Genomic DNA, 16,373 nt, shown 5'->3' with positions numbered 1-16,373 from the left:
AAGCGTCGAGGTCTCCAATTAGGTTGTGGAGATCGCCCCGAGCAATTTGACGGGTACCGGTGACCGCCCCCAAGGGTTGCCAAAGTGTACGGGTTCGGTGACCGCCCCCAAGGGTCGCCATTTGTACGGGTTCGGTGACCGCCCTCAAGGGTCCCTTAGTGGAATCACGGCATCTTGCATTGTGCGAGGGCGTGAGGAGATTACGGTGGCCCTAGTGGCTTCTTGGGGAGCATTGTGCCTCCACACCGCTCCAAACGGAGATTAGCATCCGCAAGGGTGTGAACTTTGGGATACATTGTCGTCTCCGCATGCCTCGGTTATCTCTTTCCCGAGCCCTTTACTTATGCACTTTACTTTGTGATAGCCATATTGTTCTTTGTCATATATCTTGCTATCACATAGTTGCTTATCTTGCTTAGCATAAGTTGTTGGTGCACATAGGTGAGCCTAGTTGTTTTAGGTTTTGTGCTTGACAAATTAACCGCTAGGTTTATTCCGCATTTGTTCAAGCCTGAACCGTAATTATTTTAAAGCGCCTATTCACCCCCCCCCCTCTAGGCGACATCCTCGGTCTTTCAGTTGACATAATTAAAGGACTTACCATTTAAGTACTCTACCGAAGTGTGCCTGAAGCTTTGGACTCTATTAACCAACTATTATTGCATGAGGCTCACAATCAAGTTTATACTAGGCTAATGATTGCATAGTTTTGCTTGATGTAGTATGTTTGTATGAAACCCTCTGCTGTTCATTATGCTCCCTAAGACTTTAATTGAGCTACAGAATGGCCAACTGCTTGCTTACTTATACGCAACGTGTTGTCTAAATTTGTAACTTGTCTGTGTTTTGGATTGGGCCCCAACATCATGCTCCTCTAGTGAGCTAAGAGAGATTTCTGTATGCAGGCTGCACAGACTATATTTTTTTATAGTTTTTAAAATATCACCTACTTATGCTTCATGACGTGTAACATTATTGTTAGTCCTATTTTGCCATGAAGTACAAAATAGTGTCTTGCTCGCTTCACTGTTGTAACTATATTTTTACCCTAGTCATGTGTACTTACAGAAACATTTCAGGATGAAGTGACATCAACACAAAGATCTGCATAGTGCAGCATGGCCATTACCGAATGATTATGGATTGGAATTGGAATGTGCTGATGTTCTCGAGCATCAACTAGAGGTGGCAAGACAACGTGTACATGATTGTCAACGTACAATCAACAAGTTGAGACTGGACATGCAGGTATTAGACGCAGAAGTCAAAAAAATGAAACAAGACACTGAGGTAACCACGAAGGAATTGGAGATTTTGCAGACTGAAATTTGTGCTATTTGAATCCGGCCAATCCTATTTTCTGAAGAGATTATAGTTCAAATGGAGTTAAGTTGATGCGCGTCCATGATGTATGAGTTGTATTTGCCCAGTGTATGTAATTTGCTGTTTGTGTATGCTTTATTATCACCTGTGCCGAACCATAATGCCCAATGGGTATAATCGGCTGTAATTTCTTTATTGTATAGTGTAGGATTGTTCTACGTTTCTATGCCTTGGTCTCTTTGTTGTATAGTGTATGTTAGAGGTGATAGTATAGAGTAGGATAATTCTTTGAATATGCTATATCGTTCAAACGGGGGCCAACTCGCCCAAACATTGTAGTGACCATGGCCCTCCATGGGTCGTATGATCCATGGGCCATGTACGGGACGGACGATCCATGGCCTTCTATGGGCCGTCGGATCTATGGGCCAACAATGGGTCGTCGGATCCATGGGCCTTCTACGTCTCGTAGGATCCATGGGGCTTCTACGTCTCGTATGACCCATGGGCCTTATACGGGCCGACTCATCTATGGGCCTTGTACGGGCCTTTAATGGGCCGTAGACGGGCTAGAGTGGAAATCGTACGTTTAATGGGTTGACCATAACGGGTCGTTAATAGGCCGTATTTGGTGATGCTATGAAAATGGCCCAACAGATTAACGGTCCACAAACGGGCCGACTGTAACGTAAGGCTGAATTTGGCCCATAAGCAGAAAAAATGACAGTAACAGGCCATAAGTAACCGAATGTTGCAAACAAGTCCAAGAATAAATGGGCCCTTAGAAGGCCGAGAGATAACTTGGGCTGGAAACGGCCCAATGGAATAACGGGCCGTTAATGGGTAGAAAGTAATACACTGTTCATTATGGGCCAGTTTCACCACGGGCCGTTAATGGGCCAAGAGTAACAAAGGGCCTCATATGGGCCGAAAGAAGTCATGGGCCACACATGGGCCGGATGTTAAAACAGGCTGGAATCATATTGGACGGCCCAGATGACTCTACTGGGCCTAATTCAGAGAGGTCGTAATGGGCCCTGGGTTAGTAGGCTGTAAATGGGCTATATGCGAACAGGTCGTTAACAGGCTTTCCGTGGGCCGGCCCGCCACCTTTTGACCAAGTCAAACGGGCCGGCCTTTTCATAGGAATGGGCCTCTGTTTGGCCGTGGCACGTGTCGCCGTATCATAGGCGCCTTCGGTCCAATGAGTGGATGACATCTGTCCCAACGATGAGCCGACACGTGTTTCCTCCAGCCAATGATGATTTTACACGTGGAAAATCCCCATTGGTCGAGGCTGTTAACTGGTTATCGGATCCAAAACCAGACCCGATAGCCTAACGGCGTTCCGTTACGGTGGATGCCACGTGTTGGTCACTCTTGACGAAAGCACTTCTGTGACGCGTGATTTACCGTCATGGAAGTGGACACTTCCGTGATGATAATTTTGGTAATGACATGGAACACTTCTACGACATCACAGGTATGACTATCTTGATTCTGTCATAACATCGTCATGGATGTACATGCATGACAAAAAATGCGACCTACTGTGACAAACACATATCATCACGGAGGTGTATTTTTTTTGTAGTGAGCTCAAGACTCTACATTTTCATTTTAGTGATCCAAGATCACATTGAGTCCATAGGAAAAGCCAATACTATTAAAAGGGGATGAGGTGTTGCTTAATGGCTTGCTTGCTCAAAATGCTTAGTGATATGCTCCAAAAGCCCTCAACCACTTTCTCATTATCACAAATGTCCCAAACCAAAAGTCAAACTCGGCCCCACCGATTTGATCTATCTAGCGCCGCCGAGTTCATTTCACATAGCCACTGCCAAAACCCTAGTCACTTCGGTCTCACTGATAGGGATCTCGGTCTCACCGAGATGGGATTGCAAACTCTTTGTTTCCCTTTGTAATGTTTCTGTCCAACCGAGATGAGCGACCAGTCCCACCGAGTTCGCAAATGCAAACTCTCTGTTTTCCTTTCGTAATGTTTTGGTCTCACTGAAATGAGTGATTCGGTCCCACCGAGTTTGCCTGACCAACTCTCTGCTTGCCTATTACCTAAATTGGTCCTACCGAGTTTGTGTGATCGGTCTCACCGAGATTACGTTATGCCCTAACCCTAATGAAATCGGTCCCACCGAAAAGCCTAACGTTCACATTTTGAACTAAATCGGTCTGACCGAGTTTTATGATTCGGTCCCACCGAGTTTGGTAAATTGTGTGTAACGGTTAGATTTTGTGTGGAGGCTATATATACCCCTCCACCCACTCTTCATTCATGGAGAGAGACATCAGAACATGCCTACACTTCCAGCATATATTTTCTGAGAGAGAACCACGTACTCATGTGTTGAGACCAAGATATTCCATTCCAACAACATAAATCTTGATCTCTAGCCTTCTCCAAGTTGCTTTCCACTCAAATCATCTTTCCACCAAATCCAAATCCATGAGAGAGAGTTGAGTGTTGGGGAGACTATCATTTGAAGCACAAGAGCAAGGAGTTCATCATCAACACACCATCTATTACCTTTTGGAGAGTGTTGTCTCCTAGATTGGTTAGGTGTCACTTAGGAACCTCCCTCAAGATTGTGGAGTTGAACCAAGGAGTTTGTATGGGCAAGGAGATCGCCTAATTCGTGAAGATCTACCCTAGTGAGGCAAGTCCTTCGTGGGCGATGGCCATGGTGCGATAGACAAGGTTGCTTCTTCGTGGACCCTTCATGGGTGGATCCCTCCATGGACTCGCGCAACCCTTACCCTTCATGGGTTGAAGTCTCCATCAACGTGGATGTACGATAGCACCACCTATCGGAACCACGCCAAAAATCTCTGTGTCTACATTGTGTTTGCTCCCTCCAAACTCCTCCCTTTACCTTCATATGCAAATGTTTTACATCCTGCTGCTATACTCTTAGACTTGCATGTGTAGGTTGATTGCTTGACTTGTGCTAAGTTGCTAAAATCTTCCAAGACTTACAATTTGGAAAAGGATAGATTTTATTTGGTCAAGTAGTCTAATCACCCCCCCCCCTCTAGACATACTTTCGATCCTACACAAGGTGTGAGATTGAGCATAGCTCAATGCCCGACCTCGGCAGAAGAAAGAGAAAAGATGAGTGTCATCCCCTATCCTTGGCCATAGGCTCTATTATGTATGCCATGCTGTGTACCAGACCTGATGTAAACCTTGCCATAAGTTTGGTAGGGAGGTAGCAAAGTGATCCCGGTATGGAACACTGGACAGCGGTCAAGAATATCTTGAAGTACCTGAAAAGGACTAAGGATATGTTTCTTGTTTATGGAGGTGTCGAAGAGCTCATCGTAAAGGGTTACGTCGATGCTAGCTTTGACACAGATCTGGATGACACCAAGTGACAAACCGGATACGTGTATATTTTGAATGGTGGGGCAGTCAACTGGTGCAGTTGTAAAGTACATACGAATCTGAATGTCGCAGATCCATTGAGTAAACCTCTTCCAAAAGCAAAGCATGATCAGCACCAGAACTCTATGGGTGTTTGATTCATCAAAATGTAACTAGATTATTGACTCTAGTGCAAGTGGGAGACTGTTGGAAATATGCCCTAGAGGCAATAATAAAATAGTTATTATTATATTTCCTTCTTCATGATAATTGTCTATTGTTCATGCTATAATTGTATTAACCGGAAATCGTAATACATGTGTGAATACATGGACCACAACATGTCGTGAGCCTCTAGTTGACTAGCTCGTTGATCAATAGATGGTTGTGGTTTCCTGACCATGGACAATGGATGTCGCTGATAACGGGATCACATCATTAGGAGAATGATGTGATGGACAAGACCCAATCCTAAGCATAGCACAAGATCGTGTACTTCGTTTGCTAGAGCTTTTCTAATGTCAAGTATCATTTCCTTAGACCATGAGATTGTGCAACTCCTGAATACTGTAGGAATGCTTTGGGTGTATCAAATGTCACAACGTAACTGGGTGACTATAAAGGTGCACTACAAGTATCTCTGAAAGTGTCTGTTCGGTTGACACGAATTGAGACTGGGATTTGTCACTCTGTATGATGGAGAGGTATATCTAGGCCCACTCGGTAATGCATCATCATAATGAGCTCAATGTGACTAAGGAGTTAGTCACGAGATCATGTGTTACGGAACGAGTAAAGAGGCTTGCCAGTAACGAGATTGAACAAGGTATAGGGATACCAACGATCGAATCTCGGGTAAGTAACATACCGATGGACAAAGGGAATTGTATACGGGATTGATTAAATCCCCGACATCGTGGTTCATCCGATGAGATCATCGTGGAACATGTGGGAGCCAATATGGGTATCCAAATCCTGCTATTGGTTATTGGCCAGAGAGGTGTCTCGGTCATGTCTGCATGGTTCCCGAACTCGTAGGGTCTACACACTTAAGGTTCGGTGACGCTAGAGTTGTAATGGGAATAGTATGCGAGGAACTCCAGAATGGTCCCGAGGTGAATATCGATATATTGGATGAAGGGTATTGGAGTCCGAAATTGTTCCGGGGGTACCGGGTGACGACCAGCGTGACCGAAAGGAGTTTCGGAGGCCCTGGCAAGCGTTTGGGGGCCTTATGGGCCAAGGGGAGGGGGCACATCAGCCCGCTAAGGGGCTCTACGCCCCTACTAACCCATCTCACGTAACCTGGAGAGGTGGGGGCGCCTCCCCTAGGGCAGCCGCCCCTCCCGGCTTGGGTGCCAAGTTTCCTAGGGGTGGGGGCACCCAAACCCATCTAGGGTTTCCCCTGTGGCCGCCGCTCCTCCCCTAGGTAAACCCTAGGGCGCCTCCTCCTCCCCCTTCCCCCTATATATAGTGAGGGAGAGAGAGGGTAGTCGCATCCTTCCCCTGGCGCAGCCCTCCATCCTCCTACAACTCTCCGCAGTGCTTAGCGAAGCCCTGCCGGAGAACCGCAAGCTCCACCACCACGTCGTCATGCTGCCGGAGCTCTCCCTCAACTTCTCCTCTTCCCTTGCTGGATCAAGAAGGAGGAGACTTCCCCAGGCTGTACGTGTGTTGAACGCAGAGGTGTCATCCGTTCGGCACTTGGATCGGATCTTCCACGATTTGAATCGCCACGAGTACGACTCCATCAACCGTGTTCTTGTAATGCTTCCGCTTCTTCAAGGGTATGAAGATGCACTCCCTCTCTCTCATTGCTAGCATCTCCTAGATTGATCTTGGTGACACGTAGGAAAATTTTGAATTATTACTATGTTCCCCAACAACTATATCATCAACGAACGTTCAGCGTGCGGACCCTACGGGTTCGAGAATGATGTAGACATGACCGAGACACTTCTCCGGTCAACAACCAATAGCGGGACCTGCATGCCCAAATTGGTTCGGTCGAACCTTTATGACAACATACATAGTTCCCTTTGTCTGTCGGTATGTTAGTTGCCCAAGATTCGATCGTCGGTATCTCTATACCTAGTTCAATCTAGTCACCGGCAAGTCTCTTTACTCGTTTCATAATATATCATATAGTAACTAACTCCTTGGTCACTTTGCTTGCAAGATTCTTGTGATGTTGTATTATCGAGAGGGCCCAGAGATACCTCTCCATCACACTGAATGACAAATCCCAATCTCGATTCACGCCAACTCAACAGACACCTTCGGGGATACCTGTAGAGCATCTTTATGGTCACCCAATTATGTTGTGTCGTTTGATAGCACACAAGCTATTCATCCAGTATCCAGGAGTTGCATGATCTCATGGTCGAAGGAATATGCATTTGACATTTAAGAAAGCAGTAGAAATAAAGTGAACGATCATATGCTAAGCAAACGGATGCGTCTTGTCCATCACATCATTCTCCTAATGATGTGTCAAATGACAACTCATGTCTATGGTTAGGAAACCTTAACCTTCTTTGATTAACGAGCAGATCTAGTAGAGGCTCACTAGGGACATGGTATTTGTTTATGTATCCACACATTTATTTAAGTTTTCGGTCAATACAATCTAGCATGAATAATAAACCTATTGTTGGGAAACGTAGCATGCAATTTCAAAAAATTCCTACGCTCACGCAAGATCTATCTAGGAGATGCATAGCAACGAGAGGGGGACAGTGTGTCCACGTACCCTCGTAGACCGAAAGCGGAAGCGTTTGACAACAAGGTTGATGTAGTCGAACTTCTCCTCATTCCAACCGATCAAGCACCGAATGTACGGCACCTCCGTGTTCTGCACACGTTCAGCTCGATGACGTCCCTTGAACTCTTGATCCAGCAAAGTGTCGAGGGAGAGTTCCATCAGCACGATGGCATGGTGATGGTGATGGTGAAGTGATCCGCGCAGGGCTTCGCCTAAGCACTGCGTGAAAATGACCGGAGGCGTAAACTGTGGAGGGGGGCGCCGCACACGGCTAGAAATCAATGTCGTGTGTTCTAGCGATGCCCCCCTCATAGAGTTCCTAAATAAGCTTAATTAGGAACCCCCGCCCCCAATCTCCTAACTTACTAAACATAGTCCCACCACCACCACCGCCTACCCCGCCGGCGCGCCACCACCACCACCTACCCCGCCGGCCCGCCGCCACCACCACTACCATGCCGGCCCACCACCACCACCACCTATACCCGCCGGCATTCCACCACCACTACCTACCCCGTCGGCGCACCACCACCACCAACCCCGCTGCATGCAACCATCTCCAACGTCGGCACCACTAGCTGCCCCCACGTCTGGATCTCGGCGAGAGCGCCATCCTCGATTAGGCGCCTCCCGAATGCAGGCCTCGCCCTCCCACCGCTACCCCCAAATCCCGGCGAGCCCCCATCCCTGGCCTAGTGAATCTCTCATGATGGGGCTTGATTAGAGTGCTCCGACGACCGCGCATCCATCTCGACCGACAGGCCGCCAGATCCGTCGTCAATGTCGACCATATGCGTTGCCGCACCACTTCCTGTCACCTTGTGTGGCATCTAGGTGATGTGCTATTCCCCGCCCCCCGTCTTCTCATGAATCCAGCAGAAACTCATGGTATTAACTCAATGCAGACATGCAGATGGTTCCAACAATGTTTGGGTTGGGATCGAGCAGTTTGCTATTGGTGCGACTGTAGTTAGCTCGCCCCGAAAGAAACAGAAAAATAGTGGAGTTTGGTTTTGGTCTTGGAGTTTACTAGCTTCTGTAGTCATCTGTACTAACAGAAAGGAGTTAGCATTTGGAAAATGATGGTCCAGTTAGCTTTTGAAAAAGCTAGGAACTTTTATTTGAATTTCTTCAGTCCACTTTTTGTGTGTGGTCAGTTAACCTTAAAAATTATGTGCTGAGATGGAGTAATTTTTTGTTTCTTCCTATCCTCCAATGCAGACCACTACAGCTGGCAATTTTTTGAGGGTTCTCCGCAGTTAGCAGTTAGCTTAAACTGAACAAACAGTTAATTGAGCTGACCAATGCAGTTAGCTTGAACTGAAGAAAAAATAGTGTGTTACTTGTCTATTTGGGTATTTGTATAGCCATTGAAGTGTGTCGACGGCGATGATGTGTGGCAGCAAGGGGCAACACGAGTCCAGGCTCTGTGCATCCTCTTCCCGTGTTGTTTGATCTCATTTTCACTGACGAGGATGTGTTTGCTTCTACTGTTAGATGTCGGACAGTTGCTGGCTAGCACGACCATCTCCAACCGAGACAGCACAAACTTCTGCAGATAACCCCATTATACTGTGATCGTTCTGCAATTAAAAAATTGATGTTTGCTACTGTGCTTTGTTTATGTGCGAACAGGAGATAGCTTTCTTTTGACTCGACAATTTCTAATTCACAGCAATTAGCTTTGCGATTTGTAACGGTTAACTTGGCAATTTGGAATAGTTCACTAAGAAAAAAGACACACACAAGAAAATTGAAGTTTGTTATGAAAAAATTATGGAAGTTAAGTTACAAAATTACAGTAGTTAACTTCATTTACAACAATTAAAAACCCCTTGTTAAAAACCCAGGAAAAAATGTAGCATATTCCCCGGCGAGAAAGGAACGAAACCAAAAATGTAGTATATTCAGTGTTGATAGTTAACTTGTTGTTAACTGTGACAATACTTGACTATTAGTTATTTCAGGCCCATGCAATTAGCTTACAGAGGAAAATATAAAATAAAAGAAAAAATTAGTATCTTTTGTCGGGCAGTTAACTTGTTCTTAAGTGTCGTAGTCCTAACAGTTAGCTATTTCGAGGCCACGGTTAGCATGACCCAGGCAAAAAAATATAAAAGAAAAAAATTAGTACCTTCAGTCTGGCGGTTAGCTATTTCAATACCGGTAGTTAGCTTGATCCAGGAAAAACCAGGAAAAAACAAAAAATAAAGTGTCTTAAGTCACGGCAGTTAGCTTTGTCGTCATACGTTAGTTAGCTATTCTGGTCGGGCAGTTAGCCTGTTCATAGCAGTTAACTAGGTGTAATTAACTTTCGCAATCTGTGGAGTTAACTTTTGAAAAATTGCGGCAGTTAATGTGACCCATGCAAAAAAAAGAATGATTTTTTTGTATATTCGGTCCGGCATTTACCTTGGTGTACTGTCGCAATCCCGACAGTTAGCTATTTCAATCCCGATGGTTAGCTCGACCCAAAAAAACAATGAAAAAAACTAGGTCCGACAGTTAACTTGGTGTGGAATCCCGACAGTTAGCTATTTCCGTCCTGGCGGTTAGCTCGACCCGGAAAAGGAATGATTTTTCTTCAATATTTTTGGTCCGGTAGTTAACTAGGTATTAACTGCCCCGATCTTCGGCAGGTAGCTATTTCAGTCCTAGCAGTTAACTTGAACCGTGAAGAAAAGAATAAAAGAGAAAAAAATATTTTATTCGATACCGCAGTTAGCTTGCTCAGTATGGGGCAGTTAGGTATTCTGCTCGAGCACTTAGCGTGTACTGTAGCAGTTCGGGAAAAAAATGTCAAAAAATGATGTTAGTTTTCAGAAAACTGCTCTTAAACCGTAGCAAATCTGAGAATGTGTTATATATGCCAAAGTTCAGGATAATCGGTAGCTTTCTAACGGTATATCATATGCATCGTTCTGATAAATTTTTAAAAAATTCCTTTCACAAAAACATTGAAAACTCGTTTGATCGATTTTCAGTTTTTTTAATTTTGTTTAAAAACCGAATCGATTTTGGGAAAATGGTCAACATGAGTTTCCTGATCCTTTTCAATAGCTATCCAACGGTATATCATATGCATCATTTCGATGAACGGTTCAATAATTACAACTAAAAAAATGCGAAAAAATGATGCCAGAAAAAGTCCACCCGGCAGTTCACTAGTATAGGTCGCACAGTTAGCTGTCTGTTCACGGGCAGTTAGGAAGGGTTCCTGAATAGCTTATTCAGGAATGGGTTGCAGAATAGCTGGGATGTATATATATATATATATATATATATATATATATATATATATATATATATATATATATATATATATATAGGTTGGAGGGGAGGCGAGGCAGCCAAGGGGGCGCCCCAAGTAGGAGTCCTACTTGGGCGCCTCCCAATTCGGCCTCCCCCCTTCCATATTCATCCAGAGGGGGAAGGAAGGAGGAGGGAGGAGAGAAGGAAGGGGGAGGCTGAATCCATCCCCTTCCTTTCTCTCTTTCCCTCTTTACTTCCCCCTTATTTCAGCCTACATGGGGCGCACCAGCCCCCTAGGGGCTGGTCTGTCCCCTTCTTGGCCCATTAGGCCCATGTAGTTGCCTGGGGGATGCCCGGAACCCCTTCCGGTGACCCGATATGTACCCGGTACCCCCAGAACACTTCTGGTGTCTAAATATCATTGTCCTATATATCAATCTTTACCTCTCGACCATTTCGAGACTCCTCATCATGTTCGTGATCTCATCCGGGACTCCGAACAACATTTGGTCACCAAATCACATAACTCATATAATACAAAATCGTCATCGAACGTTAAGCATGCGGACCCTACAGGTTCGAGAACTATGTAGACATGACTGAGACACCTCTCCGGTCAATAACAAATAGTGGAACCTGGATGCTCATATTGGTACCTACATATTCTACGAAGATCTTTATCGGTCGTACCGCAATGACAACATACATAATTCCCTTTGTCATCGGTATGTTACTTGCCCGAGATTCGATCGTCGATACCTTCTTACCTATTTCAATCTCGTTACTAGCAAGTCTCTTTACTCATTTTGTAATACATCATCCCGCAACTAACTCATTAGTCACATTGCTTGCAAGGCTTATTATGATGTGCATTACCGAGAGGGCCCAGAGATACCTCTCCGATACTCGGAGTAACAAATCCTAATCTCGATCTATGCCAACCCAACAAACACCTTCGGAGATACCTATAGAGCATCTTTATAATCACCCAGTTACATTGTGGCGTTTGATAGCATATAAGGTATTCCTCCGGTATCCAGGAGTTGCATAATCTCATAGTCAAAGGAATATGTATATGCCATGAAGAAAGCAATAGCAATAAAACTTAACAATTATTATGCTAAGCTAACGGATGGGTCTTGTCCATCACAACATTCTCCTAATGACGTGATCCCATTCATCAAATGACAAGACATGTCTATGGTTAGGAAACTTAACCATCTTTGATTATCGAGCTAGTCTAGTAGAGGCTTACTAAGGACACGATGTTTTGTCTTTGTATCCACACATGTATCAAGTTTTCGGTTAATACAATTCTAGCATGAATAATAAACATTTATCATGATATAAGGAAATATAAAATAATAAATTTATTATTGCCTCTAGGGCATATTTCCTTCAGTCTCCCACTTGCACTAGAGTCAATAATCTAGTTCACATCGCCATGTGATTTAACACCAATAGATCACATCGTCATGTGATTAACACCCATAGTTCACATCGCCATGTGACCAACACCCAAAGGGTTTACTAGAGTCAATAATCTAGTTCACATCACCATGTGATTAACACCTAAAGAGTACTGAGGTGTGATCATGTTTTGCTTGTGAGAGAAGTTTAGTCAACAGATCTGCCATATTCAGATCCGTATGTATTTTGCAAATTCCTATGTATACAATGCTCTGCGCAGAGCTACTTTAGCTAATTACTCCCACTTTCAATATGTATCCAGATTGAGACTCAGAGTCATCTGGATCAGTGTCAAAGCTTGCATCGACGTAACCCTTTACGACGAACTCTTTGCCACCTCCATAATCGAGAAACATTTCCTTAGTCCTCTTTAGGTACCTAAGGATAATTTTGACCGTTGTCCAGTGATCTACTCCTGGATCACTATTGTACCCCCTTGCCAAACTCATGGTAAGGTACACAATAGGTCTGGTATATAGCATGGCATACTTTATATAACCTATGGCTAAGGCATAGGGAATGAGTTTCATTCTCTCTATCTTCTGTCATGGTCGGGTTTTGAGTCTTACTCAACTTCATACCTTACAACTCAGGCAAGAACTCCTTCTTTGACTGATCCATGTTGAACTCCTTCAAAATCTTATCAAGGTATGTACTCATCGAAAGTCTAATCAAGCGTCTTGATCTATCTCTATAGATCTTGATGCCCAATATGTAAGCAGGTTCACAAAGGTCTTTCTTTGAAAAACTCCTTTCAAACACTCCTTTATGCTTTCCAGAAAATTCTACATCATTTTTGATCAACAATATGTCATTCACATATACTTATGGGAAAGGTTGTAGTGCTCCCACTCACTTTCTTGTAAATACAGGCTTCACCGCAAGTCTGTATAAAACTATATGCTTTGATCAACTCATCAAAGCGTATGTTCCAAATCTGAGATGCTTGCACCAGTCCATAGATGGATCGCTGGAGCTTGCATATTTTGTTAGCACCTTTAGGATTGACAAAACCTTCTGGTTGCATCATATACAACTCTTCTTTAATAAATCCATTAAGGAATGCAATTTTGATATCCATTTGCCAGGTTTCATAAAATGCGGCAATTGCTAACATGATTTGGACAGACTTAAGCATCGATGCGAATGAGAAAATCTCATCGTAGTCAACACCTTGAACTTGCCGAAAACCTTTTGCGACAATTTGAGCTTTGTAGATAGTAACACTTCCATCAGCGTCCATCTTCCTCTTGAAGATCCATTTATTCTCTATAGCTTGCCGATCATTGGGAAAGTCCAACAAAGTCCACACTTTGTTCTCATGCATGGATCCTATCTCAGATTTCATGGCCTCAAGCCATTTATCGGAATCTGGGCTCATCATAGCTTCTTCATATTTCATAGGTTCGTCATGGTCTAGTAACATGACTTCTAGAACAGGACTACCATACCACTCTGGTGCGAAACGTGCTCTGGTTGACCTACGAAGTTCAGTAGTAACTTGATCTGAAGTTTTATGATCATCGTCATTAGCTTCCTCTCTAGTTGGTGTAGGCATCACGAGAACGGTTTCCTGTGATGAGATACTTTCCAACTCGAAAGAAGGTACAATTATCTCATCAAGTTCTACTTTCCTCCCACTCACTTCTTTCGAGAGAAACTCCTTCTCTAGAAAGGTTCCATTCTTGGCAAAAAAGATCTTGCCTTCGGATCTGTGGTAGAAGGTGTACCCAATTATTTCCTTAGGGTATCCTATGAAGATGCACTTCTCCGATTTGGGTTCGAGCTTATCAGGCTGAAGCCTTTTGACATAAGTGTTGCAACCCCAAACTTTAAGAAATGACAACTTAGGTTGCTTGCCAAACCACAGTTCATACGGTGTCGTCTCAACGGATTTAGATGGTGACCTATTTAACGTGAATGCAATTGTCTTTAATGCATAACCCCAAAATGATAGTGGTAAATCGGTAAGAGACATCATAGATCACACCATATCTAATAAAGTACGGTTACGACGTTCGGACACACCACTACGCTGTGGTGTTCCAGGTGGCGTGAGTTGTGAAACTATTCCATATTTTTTTTAAATGAAGGCGAAACTAGTAACTCAAATATTCGCCTTCGTGATCAGATCGTAGAAACTTTATTTTCTTGTTACGATGATTCTCCACTTCACTCTGAAATTCTTTGAACTTTTCAATTGTTTTAGACTTGTGTTTCATTAAGTAGATATACCCATATCTGCTCAAATCATGTGTGAAGGTCAGAAAATAACGATACCCGCCGTGAGCTTCAACACTCATCGGACCGCATACATTGGTATGTATTATTTCCAATAAGTCATTAGCTTGCTCCATTGTTCTGGAGAATGGAGTTTAAGTCATCTTGCCCATGAGGCATGGTTCACAAGTATCAAATGATTCATAATCAAGTGATTCCAAAAATCCATCCGTATGGAATTTCTTCATGCGCTTTACACCAATATGACGTAAACGGCAGTGCCACAAATATGTTGCACTATCATTATCAACTTTGCATCTTTTGGCATCAATATTATGAATATGTCTATCATCACGATCGAGATTCAATAAACCATTCATATTGGGTGTATGACCATAGAAGGTTTTATTCATGTAAACAGAACAATAATTATTCTCTGACTTAAATGAATAAATGTATTGCAATGAACATGATCTAATCATATTCATGCTCAACGCAAACACCAAAATAACATTTATTTAGGTCCAATACTAATCCCGAAGGTAGACGGAATGTGTGATGGTGATCTTATCAATGTTGGAATCACTTCCAACACACGTCGTCACCTCGCCCTTAACTAGTCTCTGTTCATTTTGCAACTTCTGTTTCGAGATACTAATCCTAGTAACTGAACCAGTATCAAATACCCTAGGGTTACTATGAACACTAGTAAAGTACACATCAATAACATGTATATCAAATATATCTTTGTTCACTCTGCCCTCCTTCTTATCCGCCAAGTATTTGGGATAGTTTCGCTTCCAGTGACCATTTCCTTTGCAGTAGAAGCACTTAGTTTCAGGCTTAGGTCCAGCTTTGGGCTTCTTCATGGGAGTGACAACTTGTTTTCCATCCTTCTTGAAGTTCCCTTTCTTTCCCTTTCCCTTTTTCTTGAAACTAGTGGTATTGTTAACCATCAACACTTGATGCTCTTTCTTGATTTCTACCTTCGCCGATTTCAGCATCACGAAGAGCTCGGGTATCTTTTCCGTTATCCCTTGCACATTATAGTTCATCATGAAGTTCTAGTGGCTTGGTGATAGGGACTAGAGAACTCAGTCAATCATTTTTTTATCTGGAATATTAACTCCCACTTAATTCAAGTGATTGTAGTACCCAGATATTCTGAGCACATGCTCACAGGTTGAGCTATTCTCCTCCATCTTGTAGGCAAAGTACTTGTCAGAAGTCTCATACCTCTCGACATGGGCATGAGCCTGAAATACCAATTTCAAATTTTGGAACATCTCATATGCTCCATGGCGTTCAAAACATTTTTGAAGTCCCGGTTCTAAGCCGTAAAGCATGGTGCACTAAACTATCAAGTAGTCATCATATCGAGCTTGCCAAACGTTCATAATGTCTGTTTTTCCTCCTGCAATAGGTTTGTCACCTAGCAGTGCATCAAGGACATAATTATTTTGTGCAGCAATGAGAATAATCCTCAGATCACGGACCAAGTCCGCGTCATTGCTACTATCATCTTTAAACTTATTTTTCTCTAGGAACATATCAAAAAATAAACGTGGAACTACATCGCGAGCTATTGATCTACAACATAATTTGCAAATACTATCAGGACTAAGTTCATGATAAATTAAGTTCAATTAATCAAATTACTTAAGAATCCCACTTAGATAGACATCCCTCGAGTCATCTAAATGATCACATGATCCAAATCAACTAAACCATGTCCGATCATCACGTGTGATGGAGTAGTCTTCAACTGTGAACATCTCTATGTTGATCATATCTACTATATGATTCACGTTCGATCTTTCGGTCTCCAATGTTCCGAGGCTATGGTTGTACATGCCAGGCTCGTCAAGTTTAACCCAAGTATTCCGCATGTGCAAAACTTTCTTACACCCGTTGTATGTGAACGTAGAGTCTATCACACCCGATCATCATGTGGTGTCTCGA

The sequence above is a fragment of the Triticum aestivum genome, chromosome 1B (genome assembly GCF_018294505.1).
Source record: "Triticum aestivum cultivar Chinese Spring chromosome 1B, IWGSC CS RefSeq v2.1, whole genome shotgun sequence".
Taxonomy (NCBI): Eukaryota; Viridiplantae; Streptophyta; class Magnoliopsida; order Poales; family Poaceae; genus Triticum; species Triticum aestivum.
Note: the sequence above shows the minus strand (reverse complement) of the source record.